Source organism: Aotus nancymaae, unplaced genomic scaffold (assembly GCF_030222135.1).
Source record: "Aotus nancymaae isolate 86718 unplaced genomic scaffold, 86718_ANA_hifiasm-v0.15.2.pri h1tg000004l, whole genome shotgun sequence".
Lineage (NCBI taxonomy): Eukaryota > Metazoa > Chordata > Mammalia > Primates > Aotidae > Aotus > Aotus nancymaae.
This window is the reverse complement of record NW_026988415.1, coordinates 40,378,993-40,387,652: the sequence shown is the minus strand read 5'-3', so window position 1 is coordinate 40,387,652 and position 8,660 is coordinate 40,378,993.

The window sequence follows — 8,660 nt, the reverse complement described above, 5'->3', positions numbered from 1 at the left end:
CAAGGATCTCAGAGCATCTCAGGGGGATGGAAAGGGAAGTCCCAGCTACCATGAGGGATGACAAGACAGGCGGGGGAGACCTATGGTAGGGAGAAGGGAGCTGCAGACCAGGCAGGGGTTCTCTTAGCTCACTACAAGCTGCTGTCCCTGGGAGTCCTTCCTCTTGGTGCCAGCTGGCCACTCACAGGCTTCTGCAGTGAGTCAAGGAGATATGTTCGCTGAGTGTGCAGTGTTCAGAGGGAAGAAGGTGCTTGCCTTGCCTATGCACAAGGGACTAGATGAGTAGCTTGTTAGCTCATCCAGATGGGGTCCCTGAAGTATTTGTGTGTGTTAGGGATGGAAGGGTGGGACAGTTACATTATATGATGTCAAGATGCTTCAAAGTAGCTTCAAAATGCTACAGAATGCTCCAATTCCCACCATTGGGTCTATCCTTTCGATTAGAGAGTTGTGAACTTAAAGGGATAACAATCATTTCCCAAACTTCTTGGAAAGAATTAGTAAATGATATTAGTGGATAGGTTCTCCCCACTCAACTCCGAATTCCATGTGGACAGAACCTTCAAAAAACTCCTCTGCAGGAACAGGTTCTTGACATAAGGGAAAGACTAGGTGTGAAGAATGGGCTGTGGCCTAGAAAAGGTAGACCTGAGAGAGGGAGGAAAATCAGAAGGTTCCAAGGGGTGCTTATAAGGAGTGGGGTGCACCAAGGCAGGACAGGAAGCATGGGCAAGGGAGCAGGTGGAAAGGCTCTTAAACGCAAGCCTTTTTCCATGGCCTAGAGAAAACAACACGGACCAGGTCTCCAAGGGACTGAGATCTAGCTTGGCTATTCCACTTAAGGGCTCTCTGATTTCAGGCCTAACTTTTCTGGGCCTTGGTTTCTTCATATGCCAGATGATAATGGCAATCCCTGTTCTACCTGTCTCATGGAGTTATTATGAGGCGCAGATGAAAAAAAAAATGAATAACAAACTTTATGTAGACTACACAAGGCAGTATGAATTTATCTTGCAATCTTGCCCAGGGCTATCACTTATTGAAAGTGAGCTTATGAAAATGAGCAACTCCACATTGTAAAATATGAGACTAAGAGTGAATTTTTTTGCCTGGCTTTTTATAGGCATGAGCCAAGTCTGTTAGTATTCCTGGGTCTGAGGTTCCAGCATTCTCTAGCTTTACCTGCTTATAGCCTCGCCATTCACCATCCAAGTCCTAGCACTGTTTACAGGTCCTGGTAGTATTTTGAAATGCTTTCAGTGGAGGACTCAGACTTGATCTTTTAGGAACCTATGTGCGCATTCCCACTCCCATCCTTTCTGCTGCAGCTCCCTCCTAAAGACCTCTTCTCTGCCTTTATCATGTGACCTTGCCCACATTCTCAGCCTAACTTCTTCGTTTTTCTTCTTTTTCTGATTTTTTTTTAAATTACACTTTACTTTTTGGGGTACATGTGCAGAACGTGCAGGTTTGTTACATAGGTATACACGTGATATCTACATTAGGTATTTCTCCTAATCAACATTAGATATTTCTCCTTATCTACATTAGGTATTTCTCCTAGTGTTATCCCTCCCCAATTCCCCCTACTCCCTGCTCTCCCTCCCCTAGACACCTGTCCCTGGCCGACTCTGGTGTGTGATGTTCCCCTCCCTGTGTCCATGTGTTCTTATTGTTCAACATCCCACTTATGAGTGAGAACATGCGGTGTTTGGTTTTCTGTTCTTGCATCAGTTTGCTGAGAATGATGGTTTCCAGCTTTATCCATGTCCCTGCAAAGGACACAAACTCATCCTTTTTTATGACTGCATAGTATTCCATGGTGTATAAGATTTTCTGGAAAATTGGGAGACTAACTCCTTTGGGTTACTAAGTACCACAGTTCCAGTGGGCACAGTTTACTTCATACACCACAGTGTGAATGGCACCCCTTGGATTTGTGCAACACAATCTCCTGGCTTGCAGCACCTCGTGACCTCTCTACCCCAGTCTGTCTCCTTTTTAACTTGCTAACTTATTCTTCTCCTTCTAGACTGAGTTCTTGCATCTTCTCTTCCTCTAGGAAGCCTGCTCTGGCCCCTAAAGCCAGCTGAGTTGCCTTCCTCTGCTTGGACAGCTCCCTGTGCCTCCCTCTGTTATAGCACTAGTCCTGCTATACTATCATGGTCTGGCTACTTGTCTTTCTCTGCCACTAGACTGTATGCTCTTTAAGGGCAAGAACTATGCGTTGTCTCTGTCTCTGTTGCCACCCCTGCCCCATGCTTGGTCAGTAGTAGGCCTTGAGGAAACAGGTGCTAAATGAACGAGAACTCTGGGACATTGGGAATTGTACAGTTGGAGAACTTTGAGAGTGCAACCAGGACTTCCCTGCTTCACATCCAAAGGACACTGTGCTTATTTAATTACTTGTGTGTTGGGGGGTGGTTCAAACAGATGTTATAATAGCTCACTTAGCAAAGGACAGCTATGAGGGTTTTCTTTTATTAACTAAATAGGCAGCACCCATGTGGAATATTAAAAGCCAGATGGCACAACTTTCATTTTGTATATATCTGGAAGAGAAGCACTAAGTGCCAGCATTGTCCTGTTCAACCTTAAGTCCAGTCTCAAAAGATACTCTCTACCCACTTCTGGGTGGAGGCGAATGCATGGAGTCACTCACGGCCTTGTTTACCTACCCTGGGTGACTAAACCAGCTTCACTCCACACTATTTTCCACCTACCCCTGTTGGGAGAAAGCCAAGGGAAGGTGAGGGTTGGAGTCTGTTATGGACTGGATTGTGTCCCTCTAAAATGCACATGTTGCCGGGTGCAGTGGCTCATGCCTGTAATCGCAGCACTTTGGGAAGCCGAGGCGGGTGGATCACCGGAGGTCGGGAGTTTGAGACCAGCCTGAGCAATATGGAGAAACCCCGTGTCTACTAAAAATACAAAATTAGCCGGGCGTGGTGGTGCACTCCTGTAATCCCAGCTACTCGGGAGGCTGAGGCAGGAGAATCGCTTGAACCTGGGAGGTGCAGGTTGCAGTGAGCCAAGATCGCGCCATTGCACTCCAGCCTGGGCAACAAGAGCGAACTGTGTCTCAATAAATAAATAAATAAATAAATAAATAAATAAATAAAATGCACATGTTAAAGCACTAACCCCCAGTACTTTAGAATGTAACTGTATACAGAGGTAATGTTTTTAAAGACGAATTAAGTTAAAACGAAGCCATTAGTGTGAGCCTTAATCCAAGCTGACTGGTGGTCTTATGAGATGAGGAAATTTGGGCACATAAGAGACAGCAGGGGCATGCAGGCACAGAAGGCAGCAAGAGGCAGCCATCTGCAAGCCAAGGAGAGCAACCTCCGAGGAAACCAATTCTGCCAGGACCTTGATATTAGACATCTACCCTCCAGAACTGTGAGAAAATAAATTTCTGTTGTTTAAGTGATCCAGTCCTTGGCATTTTGCTATGGCAACCCTAGTAAACTAAGGCAGGGTCCATTTATATGTAAACCTTGGGTTCCAGTTCAGTCTTGGAATGCCTGGGATAACCTCAGACCCACCCCTGAGCCTGAATCATCTGGGCATCTAACATCGTGCTCCTCCCCACTCCCTCACCCCACTGTCCATTTCTTCATAGTTTAATTCATATCTCTTTTTTCCTTCCTTCATTAATTCCTCCTTGAACAGCTACTGAGATGCTGCAAGGGACATAGCACCCTGTCCTAAGGAGCTTAAAGTCTTATAACTGGTACATATCTGCCTGTAAGGTTGGAGATGAACAAGGTGTGTGGCATCACTTCCAGTTGGGGCGATTGGACTAGTCAGTGAAGGAGGAGGAACACTATTCTGCATTAAAAAGAATCTAATGCTTGCAGTGCAGTATGGTGTAGCAGTTAACAGCTTAGACTCTGAAATCAGACTGCCAAGGTATTGCAGTTAAGAAGATGGTCTCTGAGGCTACATTGTCTGGTTTCAAATCAGGTACTTCTTATTAGCTAAATGACTTTAGTAAGTTGTTAAACCTCTCTGTTGCTCAGTTACCCAGTCTGTAACATGGGACAAAATATAATACCTATGTCATATGGTTACATTAGGATTTGGTGAGTTAATACACACAAAACTCTTTGAACAGTGCTTGGCATATAGTGATCACCACGTAAATTTTACTGTTACAGTATTTAGGGCCAGAAGACCTGAGTTTCAGCCTGTCACTTAGTAGTTATGTATCCTAGGGCAAATAAGTTCTGCCCCAGCTGACCACTTTCTACCTGACAAGGTGCTTGGGAGGATCATGTGAGATAATCAACGTTTAAGGTTACTGAAAACTGTGAATATTATTATTGTTATTAACTCAGGCCTTAAAGGATAGTGAAGATTTAACATGAAAGCTACCATTTACTGAGCACTTAGCCATATGCCAGGAGCCAGGTTATGTATATACTAGAAACAAGAGGCAGATAGTCTGTCTTCTAGCTTCTTGGCTCCTAGAACACAGGCACATGCCATATGTTTGGCCAAGTTGGTGTTTCTGTCCAGGATTTCGAATCTTAGGGGAGTAGCAGAAAGACAGAGGTGAGTTGGAAGTCTATGGATGGTGCCAGTGACATGGTAGCAACAGCAGTGGCATTTTATCTACACTGACCCCGAGCTAGTTAAGGATTACTATGGTAGCTAACCATTTTATGAACTGGATAACCAGCCTTTCAGTTGATTCTATGAACAATTTGCTACTTTTTCAGTAAATCACTCTTCTGAACACAACTAGAGTTGGTTTCTTGTTGTTTGCAATAAGAAGACTGAATAATATTTTAAAAAATTTTTGTATTTCTCCTGATACTCTGGTGTTGGGGGTTTATCCCTATTTACAGATAAGAAAACTAAAACTTAGGGGAGGCAACATAACTTGTCCAATATTGCCCTGAAAGTAAGAAAGAGGGCCTGGACTTGACTCTGAGTATGGACCTACAACTACTTGCCTACAGTGTGCTGAAGGGAGAGATTGGTGAAAAACGTGCCAGGTGGAAGGGATCCTCCAGTCAAGCACAGATGTAGGACAGCACGGTCGGGGTGGGGGTAGGGGGGGTGGTCAGAGAAGGGTGAGTTCCAAGATGGGCAAAGATAAAAAGTTCATGCTGGGATGGTAAGAAACATAATTGGAAAGAGGGCTTGGGATCAGCAATGTGGACTTCATTTGTTGGATAGCATGGAGCCACTGAAGACTTTGGGCTTTAGGAGGCAGCTGTTAGCCTGTGTGGGAGGGGATAGGAATTTAACTGGGAAAGGCAGAGAGAAATGTTGTGGAAAGAATAAGCAAGTCTTGACTAATTAATGATAATTAGTGAGAAAGAGCCTGGTGACTGAAAGGATGTTGACACTTTTGACAGGAATGGAGAAGTCTGGCCTGGGAGGGTTTGGGGGTGACAGGAGGATGGAGGAGCAGTCTGTTCAGGGTGGCATGCCTTCTTTCTGCTTCTACTAGGATTGGGCTTCCTTGAGTCAAGGCCACGCTGTCATAATTTTTAAGCTTTCATCCCCTTATTTCAAAGCCCTTACCATTTGTCTTTCCTCTATGTGGTTAGGGAAGCCAATATCCGGGGACTGGTTGATAGGACTCTGGTTTCATTCTGGGAACTGCATCATTACCCACAGATGTACGAAGCAATGACTTGCTTGAAAAATGGAATCTTAGCCCAGTGGAGGAAGTCACCTCTCTGGGCCCCCACAGCCTTGTTATGGTTGCTAATAACTGGTGGTTCTCTCATCCCTGGTTCTAGCAGCCCAGCAGGACCTCATCCTCTTACAGTCTGCTGCCTTTTTGCTACAGCTGGCAAAGCAGATGATCCTTTATCCTGCATTTCCAGCTATCTCTAGGATTTTTTGTGCCCAGTCCTTGACATGGCTCTCCCAGCCTTTGTGCACTCTCTCTCTCTTTACCCTCTCCTATCTCTTCTATCCTCTTTGTATCACTAGCCAATCTATTTTTGCCTCAGCTTCCTTTCTCCTCCTTCTTCTTTCATGCATTCTGATATGATTTGTCTGTGTCCGCACACAAATCTCATCTTGAATTCCCACGTGTTGTGGGAAGAGCCTGGTGGGAGGTGATTGAATCATGGGGGTGGGTCTTCCCGTGCTGTTCTTGTGATAGTGAATAAGTCTTATGATATCTGATTGTTTTAAAAATGAGAGTTTCCCTGCACAAGCTCTCTCTCTTTGCCTGCCACCATCCATGTAAGATGTGACTTGCTTCTCCTTGCCTTCTGCCATGATTGTGAGGCCTCCTCATCCATGTGGAGCTGTTAGTCCATTAAATCTCTTTCTCTATGTCCTTATCAGCATCATGAAAATGGACTAATACACATTCCAACAAAAATTTTACCCCTACTGTGTGCCAGGACCTATGCTAGGTGTTGGAAATCTGTAGATGAGTGAGACACCGGCTCTGCTTGCTAAGAAACTAAAAAAATTGTGGGGAAGGTATGTGATGGCAGAAATAAGACCAAGATATCATGAGAACATGCCTTATTGAGATTGGAAATGGGAGATGGATGAAGTTATACCTGAACAGAATCTGAATTATCCTGGCAGAGGTCATGTGAGAGAAGGACTGGAAAGAAGGTATTACAAGCACAGGGGTCAACATAAGCAAAGACATAGAAGCATGACACAGCATGCTGTGTAAAGGGAACAAACAATGTGATGATGCTGGGATGCAAAATGAAAGGCAAGTCATGGCATCAGATCAGCTGGAACAGAAGGAAGAGCAGGCCCTTGTATGTTATTTTAAGAGCTTAGTCTTTATCCAGTAGATGATAGAACAGTGGTCTCCAACCTTTTTGGCACCAGGGATTGGTTTCATGGAAGACAATTTTTCCACAGATGGGGTGTGCAGGGATGATTTCAGGGTGAACCTGTTCCACCTCAGAAGCTCATCAGGCATTAGAGTCTCATAAAAAGCATGCAACATAGATGCCCCATATGTGCAGTTCACAATAGGGTTCATGCTCCTATGAGAATCTAATGCATCTGCTGATTTGACAGGAAGTGGAGCTTAGGCAGTAATGATCACCGGGCCTGGAGCTCACCTCCTGCTGTGTACCCCAGTTACTAACAGGCCACAGACTGGTCTCGGTCTGTGGACCAGGGGATGGGGACCTCTGTGAAAGAAGGTCATTGAGAGATCTAAAACAGCAATAAAGAACAGTCATGTATGTTTCTAGAAATAAAAATAACGTTACCAGCATGTGAGGGATGGGTTATAGGGGGACAAGACCAGAAAAGGGGAATCCAGTTGGGAGGCTGTTGCTGCCTTTCAAGTGAGATGATGTTGGCTTAAACTGGAGTAGTAGGTATGGAAAGGAGGGGACTGAATTAAGGAAAAATTAGGAGGTAAAATTGGCAGGGCTTTGTGATCAACTGGATATGAATATGTGATATGGTTTGGCTCTGTGCCCTCATCCAAATCTCATCTTGAATTGTGATCCCATGTGTTGAGGGACCTGTAATCCCCACCTGTCGAGGGAGGAAGGGGATTGGATTATGAGGACACTTTCCCTCATGCTGTTCTCCTGATGATGAGTGAGTTCTTATGAGATCTGATGGTTTTATAAGGCAGTTTTCCCTGCTCTTGCTCACTCTCTCACCTGCCACCATGTAAGACGTGCCTGCTTCCCCTTCTGCCACGACTTTAAGTTTTCTGAGGCCTCCCCAGCCATGAGGAACTGTGAGTCAATTAAAGCTTCTTTTGTTTTAAATTACCCAATCTCAGGTAGTATCTTTATAGTAGTGCAAAAACAAACTAATACTAGTGTGAATGAGCTATCAACAATGACATCCAGATGTTTAGCTTGGGTAGCTATGTAGATAATAATAATATTAATAATAGCACTAATGAAGATGGTCATAGGAATAGTGGTGTCGTCAACTGTGGTAGAGAATTCAGGAGGCAGTGCTAGTTTAGTGAAAAATGGAGAATTCTCTTTTGGACATGTTGAGTTGAAGGTGCCTGTGGAGCATACAAGGGAAGATACCTAGCATGCAATTTGAATAGTTTAAAGCTATGGGGAAGATCTGTGCTAAAGATTTAGTTTTGAGATTATACTGAGCATATTATTCATAGGTTGCCATAATCATACCATTTCTACGGGAACTTGCTGCACGCACTGACTATTGCCCATGCAGCCAGTTCATTCTACATGTTCCATCCTATCTGGCTTTGCTACAGCTGATGAAATCTACTAGGTCCCTGACCCAAGGGCAGCCAATCTGTAAGTTGACGAGAGCTTGATGATATAGATCTGGTGAAAAAGATGAACTGAGTTATTTAGGATCCCTGTCTCATGAGTTTGAGCTAAGAACTACAGAGACACCAGGCCAGTTAACATTGGGAGTCAAAGCTGGAAGACTGCTGAAAATTGGGACATGACAAGCTGAGGCCATTTGAAGATGAGGTAAGAATGGGATAGAAATGATAGGAAAGCAAAGGATGTTTGGTGGCAGAAGAATGGAGTAGACACAGGAGAAAAAGATAACAAAGAAAGAGACAGAGAAAGTGAGCACATGGCCCAAGAAAAAAACATAGAAATTTTTTCATTCTCAAGGTTGCTTCACTATCTGATAAGTGTTCTCATCTCAGCCAGGGTAGCCTCAAATGAAAGCCTAGCCATCTGAGG